The 14,083-nt window shown below is 41.0% G+C and overlaps 1 protein-coding gene across 9 annotated transcripts in view; it reads left to right on the top strand.

The window, feature by feature from the left end:
• The window catches only part of ST6GAL1 (ST6 beta-galactoside alpha-2,6-sialyltransferase 1), a 180,468-nt gene that overhangs the window by 78,063 nt on the left and 88,322 nt on the right, over nt 1-14,083 (top strand). The window contains exon 1 of one of the 9 annotated variants that reach the window (XM_033127525.1): nt 8,650-8,726. The exons of 7 other annotated variants lie outside the window; for them this stretch is intronic. The gene's annotated coding sequence lies outside the window, so the exon portion shown is untranslated. Of the gene's footprint in view, nt 1-8,649; nt 8,727-12,454; nt 12,591-14,083 lie in introns of those variants that run through there. One more of the 9 variants, XM_033127516.1, reaches the window with a different exon arrangement.

Here is a 14,083-nt window from a genome sequence, read left to right as displayed (position 1 = left end):
GTGTACTTCTGCACATGCCCCTTAGAGCCCCACTGATGTGACTGACCTGTTACAGGTGGGACAGGTAAGGCCACTGGCCATGCAGGGGCGTCTTCCTTAGAGGAAAGTTGGTTAAACAGTTTTCCTTTGCAGACTGAAGGTGAGGCCACACCGAAATACCCACGCCTTCACGTCTGGGCACGGCGCTTCCCCGAAGCCCAGCCTCACCTCCCACAGCACACAAGGCAGGATGGAGCTCTATTCCACTGTACACGACCTTCCTGGTTCCTTCCACACCCCTAATTGCACGCGAATCTGCCATAGGCATTGGAGTCAGAGATGTATGGTTCTGGGCACATTATTTCATCCTCATTTTTTTTCATCTTAAAATGGGAATGACTGGTATCTCCCTATAAATTTGCTGGCAGAATTAAATGTGTTAATAGTTGACAAGTACTAAGAACAGTGACTGGCACATAATTAGTACTCAATAAACGTTGTAGCTGTGGGTTTGACTCTCAGTTCCAACACTTTCTAGATGCTACTTTGGACAAATTACTTTACCTTTCTCGCTGTGAGCTTCCTCATCTGTAAAATGGGATTATAGCACCTGCTTCCCAGAGGTGTTAGGGGGTTTCAGTGAGATAATGTAAACAGAGCATTGAATCACAGGGCCCTGCACATAAGAGACCCTCCATAAAAGCAACCGAAAGGAAAACTTTGTTTTTTGGTTTTATTTTCTACTGTGCAAAAGGGAGAGCTTTGTCCCCTTACATTGGTCTAAGCAGCAGTACTGTCGTAATTAGCTCTTGGATTTTGACCATATTTGTTGTTACGGTGCATTTTTATGTCCACATTGTAGGTTTGGGGCCATCCAGAATCAAATGAGAGGCAAATCAACATTTTCCTATTCTTAAAGCTTTTAACAAGTTTTGAACAAAATCTTGTTTATGAGGTTTGCGAGTGCATAGTTTCACAGAGAGAGGGGGGTACTTCCTATACTTATTAATGTAGTGGTTTCCCCTCTATAGTTGGTGTCAAAAGAAACTGTCAGGTTTATGGAAGGTATCAAGTGTTTCTTCATGCTCACTGATACAGATCAAATTTGTCTGTGATAATAGGGTAGAAACAACATTCTTTAGAATGTTGCAAAAAAATATTGCATTCTTTAGAAAATGGAAAGAAATGATCTAAGAGTCACTTGAGCACAGCTCATGCAATCCTTCCTTCCTGTCATTCTAACTCCTCTTCATCTTCATGTTTGACTTGAGATGTCTCTCCGGGCAGCCTCCCATATCATCCAGACTGGGTAGCTGGACTCTCCCCATTGTAACACACTGTGTAGCTGGAATTCCCTTTACCCGTCTCTCTCCCTCTGGAGGCAGAGACCTGCCTTAATCACCCCTGCATCCTTGTTGGCTATCATTGGGCCATAACAGCATAGCACTCCATGAGCATTTGTTGGCTGCATGGATGAACTTCCAAAAGTCTGCCTGTGATTCTAGAAGGTGTGTGTATGTAATAATGACAGGTGTATCTCCAAAATGAGGCAAGTGGAAAGTCAGTACCATTTTCTGCCTGGGCTGAGGCAAAATGAATGCAATAATATTTGTTTGGAAAATGCATAGGACTTTGCTTAGCCTTGTACTCTGTGAGGCATCCATTGCTCCCTTATCCTAGCTATTTCTAACCCCTAAGCAGCTTCTCTCTTTCAACATATCACCAACTACCCTGTGCCAGCTACCCTTGCCAAGGATTTGGGATGAGGATAGCTCTGTGGTGTGTTCCTGTGTAATTTGTACCCTTCCTGTTTCCTGGGCAATGTCTGGACTGTGGGCATACCAAAGAAAAGCTGAACGTTTTTTCTTCAATCCTCATGCCCTGTGGGTTAGAGAAGGGCCAGGGCCCCGCTGGTTTCCTTGGATGGCATTACTTGGTAGAATCGGGTACTAGGCAGTTGTAGTGATAATCCTGGCGTGAAATGATCTCTGCTGTTCAAATGTTGGCTTTGGCACCTTCTGCGTTGTCACTATTCATCTGGGAAGTCCAATCTAACCTAACAGTATTTTTTACTGAGCTCCTATTGTATGCTGGACAATGTACTGGGAGCTCCACAGATATCATCTCAAGTTCACATTTCCAGGATCCATGTGAGTCCCCTAGATCTTCTGAGAAGTCTGAACACATGGTGAAGTCAGCCACATGACACGCAATAGAAGGAAAATTTGAGTGGACGCCAAGAAATCCGAGTTCCACTTTGACTGTATCAAAAGCCAATGATGTGGCCTTCTCTATTCCAGTGGACCTGAGTTTTCTCATCTATAAAAATGGGATGGGGAGAGTTTGATCACAGGCTTTGTAAATTCCCTTCTGTTTCACACCTTCGACATGTCTACTCCAGTCCACCCTGCTCTCTTCTTTGCCTGAGTTACTTTTGGATTGCACATCAGAATTAAATAGTTTAGTAGCTTTGTATGTTTTGATGGAGTCTTATCTCCTCCCAGTGACAAAGACCTTATCTCATTGTCTGGAATGCTTCCTAACCCTGGGCTTCCCGTATTGGTGAAGTATGAGGCCGTTACCCTTCTGTGAGTTTCTGAAACATTTTGGGGACATATATTTATCCTAGGACAGTTATTTCTAGGCCTAGATTATCAATCTTATATTAAAAACTGAGATTAGTTCAGGGCTACTTTTAAGTAACGTGCACTTTAAATGTGATGAAATTCTACTTATCCATTATTTTCCCTTTTATTATTAGTTCATTTGTGTCCTAAGACATCTTTGTCTACTGCAATTTTATGAAGATATTTTTCTATATTTTCTTCTAGAAGCATTATAGTTTGACCTTTCACATTTAGGTCTAGGATCCACCTCAAATTAATTGTATCAATAGAGTGAAGTAGAGGTAAAGCTTCTTCTTCTTTTTTTTTTTTTTTTTTTTTTTTTGCATAGATATCCAGACACTAGAACAGGTTATTAAGAAGACTTTCCTTTCGCCACTGATTTTCATTGGTACCACTTTAAAAATTTTAGTTATTGTGTATGTGTGATCTGATTTAAAGATTCTGTTCTTTTCCTTTGCTCTATTTGTGTCTCCTTATAACTATAACACATTGTCTTGATTACTATAGTTTTATAATAAGTTTGGTACTGTAAATCTTTTAACTTTGTTCTACGATTGCCTTGGCTATTTTAGCTCCTTTGTAGTTCCTTATAAAATTTAGAGTTAGCTTATTAATTTCTACAAAATAGCCACTGGAATGTTGATTGAGAATGCATTGAAGCTATAGATCAATATATTAGGGTTCTCCAGAGAAACAGAACTTACACACACACACATTCACACACACACAAAACAACAGTGTAACAATGGTGTGTGTGTGAGAGAGAGAGAAAGAGAGAGAGACAGAGAGAGAGAGAGAGACAGACAGACAGACAGACAGACAGACAGATTTATTATAAGAATTATGGAGGCTAAAAGGTCCCAAGATCTGCCATCAGCTAGTTGGAGACCCACGAGAGCCAGTGGTATGGTTGCAGTTTGAGTCTGAAGGCCTGACAACCAGGAGAGTCCAAATGTTGACAGGCTTAAGAGCCAGGAAGAGCTGATGTTTCAGTTCAAGTCCAAAGGCAAGGAAAAAAAATGGATATCCCAGCTCAAAGCAGTCAAGTAGAAAGAATTTCCCGTTGCTCCTAAGAGGGTTTTTGTTCTATTCAGAACTTCAACTGATTGGATAAGGCCCACACACATTAGGGAAGGTGATCAGCTTTGCGCAGTCTACCAATTCAAATGTTATTCTTATCTAAAACACCCTTATAGACATACCCAGAATAATGTTTGACCAAATAATCTTGGCATCCTGTGGCCCAGTCACGTTGACACATATAATTTACCATCGCAATCAATTTGTGGAGGAATTGACATTTTCACAAAATTGAACCTTCCAATTCATGAATGTGGTATATGTCCCCATTTATTTAGGTCTTCTTTAATTTTTCTCAGTAAAGTTTTGTAGTTTTTAGTAAAAAATCTTGCCTATCTTTAATTAAATTTGTGTCTTGGTATTTGATGTTTCGTTACTATAAATTGTATATAAGGTATATTTTCCAATTATTTGTGAACTTGTACTTCTGAAGAATACAGAAATTTTAGGAGAAGGATAATTTTCAATACATCAGAAATTAGTAATATTTAGGAACTACCATTCTGGATGTAACTGTAAATCATTACTAAAATATTTACATCTGTATGCTACTTTATCATTGCCAAAGCATTTCCCTCCTTTGGTCCTTGCACAGGTTCTCAGAAAGAGACAAGTGAGCTAGTATTATCTCTGCTTTCATATAAGAAAATTTGGCCCCAGGGAGATTATCTGAAAGTCCTGTGACTGAAGTGGCAAAGCCAGCCAGGACTTTTCCTAAGAGAAAGGTCCTGCTCCATTCATTCTATATAAACATGGCCTTTTATGACTATTACCGAGAACACACCTCAAAGGGGCCTGGCTTTATGGGGAATCTCCTGCCTGTGGTCTCTGAGGGCAGTGTAGAAGGAAGGGAAGAAGACAGCAGCGGGAGAAAAGTAGACCAAGACGACTATACATAAGACACTAGGTGGGGAGGGAGAGCAGGGTCACTGTTAGCTTAAATAGCACCTTTGTGTCTGTGAGGGAAAGATGCCATTCTGCCAGGGCCAAATGCCTACATGCAGTGAGGGAAAAGTACAAAATAGAAACATTAATTATTCAGGAATTAATTAAGAACAAGGAACCTAAATTAATATTTTCTTTCCTTTTGAGAAATTTGCCAAAAGTACTTTCCAGATGAGTGAAAGCTGAAAAGCAAGAGACTGTCTCCCTTTTTCCCCCTTTGCAACATTTCGACCTTCTATTCTTCTCTTTCCTCTTCTTCTTCCCTCCATTACTCAGCTCTTAGTGCCAGGCCCTGAGAATGCAGAGATAAGTGAGGTCACATCTCTCCCTGGGAGCTTGTAAGTGTTTGATTGCCACCAACAATAAGTACTACATTTTATGGCATTGAATTTACTTTAAAAAGTCTTAGTTTTTCAGAAATACATACTGAAATATTTATGAATGAAATCACTTGCCATTTGTGATTGGTTTCAAAATCGAGGCCTTGTAGGAGTGGGTAGGAATATAAATGAAATGCGTCTGACCATAGTTGATCATTATTGAAACTGGGTCATGGGTCCATGGGAGTTCATTGTCTGTCATGTGTCTCTATTTTTGTAATTATCTGTTTGAGATAAAAGTTTCATGAAACATGACTGCCACTTATTGCATGCAATGAATTTTTATATTTTCTAATCTAGTTTATTCTAGTCTATTTTTAAAAAGGTGGTAGTGATGCTCTAAATTGATTTTGGGACCCACTAATGTAAAATAACACATTTAAAAACAAAACAAAACAAAACACCAGTGTAGTGAGGGAGCTGGGGACCCATAAAATAAGTGATTACCATCCACTAGTAAGTGTTATTAGGGTATGTCCAGAGACCTGTGGGACACAGAGAGGTAAGGACTGACTAAACAGTCCCTGGAGAGTCAGGGACAGCCTCACAGAAGTCCTTAAGCAATTTGCAAGGAAGAGGAGGCATTTATATATTTGACAAGATGGTAAGGAGAGATATTTGAGCTCGGGGTTGAAGGCAGTGGTGCACGTGGGAAATGGTGAGGTGGACTGGGTGAAGCTTAGTGAAGTAGAGCTGCAATGTGAGGGCCGTGGGGAAGCAGCGGAAGATGAGGTGACAGGTCGCAGCAGGCAGCAGTAGAAATCCCAAAAGGTCTTATGCGCCAGCTTAAAGAGTTTGGCTTTTATTCTGTGTGTAGTTCCCCCTGTGTAATCATGATTTAGAACAGAACACTCAGGCCCAAAAGAGAACCAGTCCTGGAAGCGAGCTCTTCTAACTCACCTTATGCAGTTATCCTCCCATTCTGCTACATGTCTTCTCCGAAGACCCACACAGAGAAACAAATTGGGCTCTTTTAAGTATTTACTGACAGAAAAATTCCAGTGATTTTTCAGGGCCTAGTAAGAGCCAGTTCTGTTTGCTCTTTCTTCTTTCCGCTGTTGGGTTCCCTCATCTACAGAGCAAAGTTATGGTAATAATTTTGATTGCTAATAATCGCTTACAACATGGTGTTTTTCTAGGTGCTTTATAACTATTAACTCATTTAATTTTCACAACAATTCGTGGTAAATATTATTTTCATTTCATAGTCCTGAAAAGATGTGGTTTTAATTTTCTCAATATTACCACATTTGAATTTTGCCTAATTCAGAGGGAGAAGAAAGTTTTTCTAGCTGAGAGGAAAAGAAGGGCTTCTTGGGAGGAAGTGGTATTTTAAGTCTTGAGAAATGGGTAAAATTTTGAGAAGTAAAAATTGTTGAGAAAGAAGGGCAGCAGTACTAGCCAAGAGAAGTTATCCAACTACAACCTCTCTCTTCCACTGTTTACAAGTAAAAACTGGACAGAATGTAAAAAGCACCTACACTAGAACTCTGAAAGTAGCAGGCAGATAGGATACTGGAGTTAAGACTTGAATGATGACCCATCATGGCCTTTGTTACATGGAATTTCATGATCGTGTGGGAGGCTAAAACTCTGAGAAACCCCATGTTTTCAGCCAGAGGAACCAAGAAAAGGAGCCACGGGAAGCCAGACAGTGAGGAAATTCCCGAGAGGAGAGAGTTGTTAAAGGGAACCCACTAACTCTGTGTATGGATGGATATGTCCTGGGCACACTACAAGGTATGCGTGCATGGAACAGACCCAAAGAAGCACAGCAAAGGTTTTGAGAACTTAACTATGATATTAACACTGCCAGTGTCCCAGATTAACCTTCGAGCTGTCTGTGTGACAGGCAGACCTTAATAGCCTAACAAAAGCTTTGAAAAACAGGCATCAGAGCTTCTGGTTATGAAAGGTAAGGCAGAACTTTCAATCTGAACGTAGGTGGGTTACTTCTCTACTAAATAAATAAAAATATCAACATTTTTTCAGAGAATTTTAGCAGGATCCAGACTCTCGCAAAATAATATTCAAAAGTCCAGGATACAATTGAAATTTACTCAATATGCCGAATGTGCCCAGGGAAGAAAACAGGAAATCAGTGAGGTGGTCCCATAGTGAAACCGGGGCAGGCTGACAGCACTAAGAACTGGGCACCAGTTTGGCTGAGTAGTTGTTGAGTTTATCCTGTTTGGGATTCACTGAGATTGTTTAATTTGTAAATTTATGACATTTTCAGCCATTCTGTTTTCATATATATATATATTTTTAACACATACATATCTTTCTCTTTACCTTCTGGGATAGGATTCCAATAACATGAAGTTTCAACTTTTTGAGGTTGTCCCACAGTATCCTGAAACACTGTTCATTTCTTTTCCAATAAAAAAGTACTCCTACATTTGGGCACATTCCAGTTACAAGAGACATTAAGGATGGGGCTGGGAGCTGGAGTGAGTTTGGCCTATTTTCTAAATTGAGGGCAAATCCAGAGAAAAGACATCAGGCTTTATTGTGATGATTTGGGTCTACCGAATTCCTGTTTCAGGCCATGAGCCCTCTGCTCTGTAGAAATGAGAGCTGAGTTTTCTCTGGGCTCTCAGGGGTGTGCAAACTCTGAGAAAATTGAACAATTTTGTGTTTTCAACTTGGTTATCATAGAGAAATGATTCTTTTAACAGTTTCATCTTAATTCATATATGAACGACACTTCCATAGAAGAAATCTTTAGTGTCTTAAGTGTTTGTCAAACAGTGTTTCTTTTCCTCTTTCAAATGGCGATGGGTACTTTATCGACAAGCTTTATTTTCTGTGGCTGTATAGAGGTGATAAAGTTAAGCCACTGTTCTGGAAAAATTTAAAATAACAGTTGTTTCATTTGCATAGCTTAAACGCTCCTTCTTATTATTTCCGTTGTGCTTCATCACAACCCTGTAGGTAAGGATTACGAAGTCCCTTACATCTCCAGGAAACAGAGGCTCACAGAGGATAAATGACTCCCAAGGACACACAGTGGTTTAGCTGGAGAGGTAGGAACCTCACAACTGTGCCCTGATTTCAGGCTTTTCCAGGAGTTCAGCCTTCCTACCATGTTTCCCTGAAAATAAGACCTAACCCGAAAATAAGCACTAGCATGATTTTTCCGGATGCTCATAATATAAAATAAGCCCTAATGTGTCTTTTGGAGCGAAAGTTAATATAAGACCCGTCTTATTTTCAGGGAAATATGGTAGGGCTTATTTTATATTACGAGCAGCCTGGAAAATCATGCTAGGGCTTATTTTCCGGTTAGGTCTTATTTTCGGGGAAACACAGTAGTAGCAGCTCCCTTGTCTCTGACTCCCTTGAGGGCCCCAAATTCCCATTCTATTTTCTGTGGAGCAATATTTGAAATAGTTAACACCGAAAGCAGCAGATATTGGTTTTGTAAAGATGAATGTCAAGGTCCCAGGTTTAGCGAAAGACAAATATTGACTCATGACTCTCCTAAAAAGCTCATCTCCTACTCTCAGAAATGAAGACTTCCTCCACCCACGGTGGCCAAGCCAGGCCCCAGCTTCACATTTCTCCTCCCCTACACCGCCAGGTTCAGGTTTACACGGCACCATTTATTAAGCACCTGCCGTGTATCAGACCCAGCATGATACTCTGTTCTGAGCTCACAGTTACCAGCATCTTGTTTGAATTGATTGATCTGAATGGATTTGGTCAAAAGGTAAGCTCACAGTTCTGCCATTCTCAGGCCAGCTCTGGTGAAGGCTTGGAGGGGCACTGGGGAGCCCAAGGGCAGCTGTCTTCCTTCTGTGGTCCTCTTTCTTCCCCTCCGTCCTCCTAAGTCATGTTCTGTGACTGGGTTAGCATGTAGGACTTGGCACTTTTTGGATAACTTACTGTTGGATTATAGGGAGGGAAGCACACTGGCTTTAGAGCCAGACATGCCTGGGCAGGCCATAGGACCTTCACCAAACTGTTTCCTCTTCTATAGAATTTTGAAACAGTAAATTTGACATTCATGAGAGAGTTCTCTTGGGATCTTTGAAAATTCTCAACATCCTCTTCATTGTTGTGATCAAGATCTCGTTTATTGACAACAGCCCTAAGGTGAGACATTGGTTCTCTTGACAGGTGAGGACCTCATGCACATGCTACCAGAACACATTTCCCCATATGTGCAGTTATGCATGATTGAACAATTTGAGTGATTTTTGTCCCTTAATGATTTCATGTATACAGGGTTGTGGGCATTTATAAAACTATTAGAAGAAATTCATCAATGAGTATAAACTTGCCTTGACATGGGAGCTGTAGTTTATAAGCAGTTATTTCCATCACTTCCTGAATTGTGGAGGGCACAGAACCCCTGTGCACTGGGTCATAGCCTGGAGGTAAGCTCTTTCACGCACTGAGGGACTGGCTCCTGTCAGCTTTCTAACGCATATACTTCACATTCATTCCCAAGCAAAATCGCTCTTTTATGTCTAGGACCTTTGGAGTTGTTGTCAAATAGTGAAAATCCCAAATGTTGACTCTGTAAATGCCAAAGGTCAGCTGTAGTAAGAACATCCAGGATTCACTGCTGAAGGATTCATTGAGATACTATGTCAAACGTCTAGCTTTCTAAGCATGCCCTGGTGTTGGAATTCAGTGCCATTTGTTTTCTTATTAACTGAAACCATTTGCTTCTGGGTTTAGGTGGGCATGGTTGTGGCTGAGAGAGTCACAGGTCAAACAACTCTCTCCACAGGCTGAGGAAATCATCAAGTTTCTTTATATCATGGTGAACTTTTATCTACTGATTGTGACAACAATAATAATCTCATGCTAGTGCGGACCTCTGATTGGCAACAATATCTTTGTTCAGTTGATAAGAAACAAGAACTCAAATTCTTAATTTGGCTGACACCATCTTTCAAAACCTGGGGATCATAGCCAGGGGAAACAAATACAAGAGGTTTGGTGTAGGAGAATTTAGGAATCACTGGCTTTGACTAAATTAGGGGAACATCTGTTTTTCCCCCATGCTAGTGAAACATTGGGTTGAAGAGAAAACTGTGTGGATGATGAAAAATCTATAGCTGAAAATTTTGCTGATGTTCTTAGACCAGTAGAAACAAATATTTAAGAAGTCTCTACTATGTAGCTCTATTAGAGTAATGCTAGCTGCCAAATAGACTCACAAATAGTTTCACTTCTTAATCACCTTATCCCCAAAGTGACATGTTATTTTTCACTCACATTTCTTTGCTGACAGCTAGTCATGTGGTTTCACCCAGATGTTGGGTGTGTGTGTGCACTTGCTGGACATGGCATGTAATCCCTGGCTGGGCCACCACATTCAGCAACAACGCTATATGGCAGAAAGAGCACATTTTTGGTGGGGCAGCCAGCCATCCCTGACATGAGGAAATAGAAAGACGAGTCATTATAGGATGACTCCTCTAGGGGCTTATAGGGCATCAAGGTATTTAGGGACAGAAAGAAAATACAGGTCTTAAGGCACAGATGAGAATAACGTGTGCACACTGAGAGGTTAAGAAGATGGGGATCAGGGCAGAGTAATGGGAGGTCACCAGAAGGTCCTAGCTGGTGACTAACAACTATAGTTGACCCGGTCAAGCAGATAGATCCCCCAGAAGCCCTTGGAAGAGCCCTGAGTAAAGGGACACATTTGGATAGCATGAACAGCTTGCAAATTAGAATAATCTGTCTCATTCCCTAGTTTGACCACTTACAATGACATCTTGAACAAATCGCATAAACTCTTGGAGCCTTTATAAAAGAGGATTGTTAATACCCCACTCCACAGGGTGGCGGTAAGGATTCAATTTGGTAACACACATAAAATGCTAGCAACCAGTAAGAGCTCAGTAAACGGGCTCATGGGCCTTTCTCACCTGGACTGTTACAATGGCCTCTTAAAAGGATTTTTTTTTTTTTTTTTTTTTTTTTACCTCCCCCAACCTGCAGCCTACCACAGTTGATTTTCAGTGCAGCAGCCAGAATGATCCCTTTCAAACATAAGTCAGCCAAGACTTATTCAGAGTGAAAGCTAGAATCCTTACAACAGTCTAAGGCCCCACATGATCTTGCTCCTAACACTTCCTGACCTCATCTCATGCTACCCCTTTCCTTGCCCACTTTGTTCCAGGCCTCTGTGTTGTTCTTGAAACAGGCCAGACATGCCCTTGCCTAGGGAGTTTGCTATTCCCTCCACCTCAAACCCTCTTCCTTCAGAAATCTTCATGACCCCTCTTTTACTTCCCTCCAATCTTTGCTTAAATGCCTTCTTAGTGAGGCTTTCTCTGACTATCACATTTAAAACTTATCTTTATCCTCCCACACACACCCTGCTGTCCTTTCTCCTTCTTCCCTGCTTTAATTTTCTGCATAGCAGTTATCTTCTTCCAGAGCACTACATACATATTTATTTTGTTTTACTCTTTACTTACACTCTCAAGTAGGAGGCAAGTTTTGGCCGGTTTTTGTACTGCTGTATTTCCAGTTTGGGTCACAGTAGATAATAAGAATTTGCTGAAGGAGTGAACCTACTTATGAGTATTGGTGCATGAGGTTTTTTGCTGCATGTTGTTTTTACAGGGACTGCTGCAAAGTGGAGGAGCTCAGCCCTTTCTGTGCATTTTCCCCACTCCAACTCCCTTAGACAACCAGGATTTTGATCTTCTTAAATATAAAAATATTGGAAGAACCATTGAACTTGAAACCATTGAATCTCAACAGGCCTTGATATCTAACACCCAGTCTAGAGGAAATAGAGCAAAGAGGAGTAAGTTAACACCATAAGGAGATTGTCAGCCAGATTCAGACTTAGTTTCTTCACCAATATACATCATGAAAAAGAAAAACAAGGGAGTGGGGAACGGTTATAAATTAAAAGACAGTTGAGAGTGGCATGTCATTCAAACAAAATGTGCCCACCTTGTTTGGATCCTCATTCAAAGAATTTAATGTAAAAGACTTTTTTGAGAGAATTGGTAAAAATTTGAAACTGGATTGGATATTAGGTGATACTGGCATTGTGGTTATACATAGATATATTCTCTGGAAGGACCTAACACATATGTGTGTATCCTATTCCAGAGAAGTAAACTCCATGGAAAATGATTTGAGAGCTCATGTTCTGTTTTCCCAAGGATGGTACATAGCTAATACCATTTTAGGTGCCAGGGAAGTGAGGCTGACATTTGGTTTAAATGACTCCAGGAGAAAAAAGGGGGAGAGGGACACCTAAAGCAAGATTGGCAAAATGTTGATAATCATTGCATCTGGGTTATGAAAACAGAGAGGTACCTTTATGTGTAAAAACTTGCATAATACAAACTAAAATCTTTTTTAAAGATGAGGGGTGGTGAAACAGTTCCTCTTCCTGAGGAGGAAGGAAGCCTATTTTCTATTTACTTTTTTGATGGGTGTGTATCCAGTATGAAAGAAGGAGGTGTATCTCTGCTGCTAGGGAGGGGTGAAGTGTCGCTTCAACCCTCCTTATATAGGCCCTGTATGCGCCTTCCTCCTGAGCTTACCCCTGCCTGATGGAGTGGAGTGCAGACAGGTGTCTCGTGTGGTAAGGAAGATGGGGCAAGCTGTCTGCTGGGGCTGGGGCTTCTACTGCTTGTACTGGGAGTGGGCAGCTAATGGGATGTGAAGGGCCTACTGTCAGCCAGGCACCTGTCAAATAGGAAGGCATATATTTCTACAAATACGTGCCCGTTGAAGGCACGAGGTCGAAGACTGTAGCAAGTGGTCCATGATTTCCCTTTGCCATGGAAACTGCATTCAGAATTTTCCTTACCTGTTCACAGTGGCTAGTTTTGTTTAGAGACCACAGAGCCCTGTCTGTGGGGGGGATTCAATAACCACCCCACAAAGTTCTGTTTCCCATGTGCTAGAAAACCTCAGGGAAATGTTCTCAAGCGTATCTGAGGACTTCATAATCTTCTCCATCAGTGCCTACCTGGCTGGGAAAAGATCTGATCTCTATTAAGAGACCCTGGATCAGGAACAGTTGGGACAAGCAGGAATGAAAGACCCTTTATCTTTAGGACTTTGATCTGGACAGGATTCCGCCGCCCTGGTAGCCAGGCAGCTTGCAAATACAGCTACTCAGGCACTTTGTAAGCTCTCATGGCTCCCTTTCACTTGCTTCTCAGATTCGCCAACTACAAGTTGGTTTCCTGTTGCTTATCATGTTGCTGACTTTTGCTGTCCTTTTGAGCAAAATTGTGATTTGTCAGGGTTGTTTTGACATAACCATTAACATTTTGACCTGTGTTGATAGAATTCGGTGGCTAGGAGCTGGGATGTTGAGTCAGCAGCGTGGACACCGCCTGCCGGGGACTGTAAGGCAGGATAGCAGTACCTGTCTCAGGCACTATTGATGCTGAAGGAATTAAATGAGCTTCACGGAGAATCACAGGAGCTTGACTGTGTGAAGTACTTAGCACATAGTAAAAGCTCAATAAATATTAGCCAAAGCAAAACAATAAAGTCTGTCATTAAACTGTCACCACAACCCTGTGGTGGCAAATTTTAAAGTATTATTATCCATATTTTACAGATGACGGCACAAGGTTTGCAGAAGTTGACAAACTGCCCCAACCTATAACTGACAGGTAGAAAAGTCAGGATTTGAATCTGGGCATTGAGGTGACATAGTCTGAACTCTTTTTCCAAAGCTAGGGCTTCTCAAATTGGTGGTGAAGAACCGGGTTTTTTTCCAACTTCTCATATATCAGTAGTTTTTAAAACACAATAAAAGGAATTATTAGAATAATGAAATGAAAAAAAGAACATTTAAAATACAAGCCCTGTTTATTTATTTATTAAGTTTATTGGGGCGACAATTGTTAGTAAAGTTACATCGATTTCAGGTGTACAATTCTGTAATACATCATCTATATCTCACATTGTGTGTTCACCACCCAGAGTCAATTCTCTTTCCATCACCATATATTAGACCCCATTTACTCTCTTCTAGAGCCCTGCTCCCCTTTCCCTCCTTACCTTCTGGTAACCCCTAAACTATTGTTTATGTCTTTGAGTTTTTGTTCTTTCAGT

Source organism: Rhinolophus ferrumequinum, chromosome 2 (assembly GCF_004115265.2).
Source record: "Rhinolophus ferrumequinum isolate MPI-CBG mRhiFer1 chromosome 2, mRhiFer1_v1.p, whole genome shotgun sequence".
In the NCBI taxonomy this organism is placed as follows: domain Eukaryota; kingdom Metazoa; phylum Chordata; class Mammalia; order Chiroptera; family Rhinolophidae; genus Rhinolophus; species Rhinolophus ferrumequinum.
This window is presented reverse-complemented; position numbering and strand designations above follow the sequence as displayed.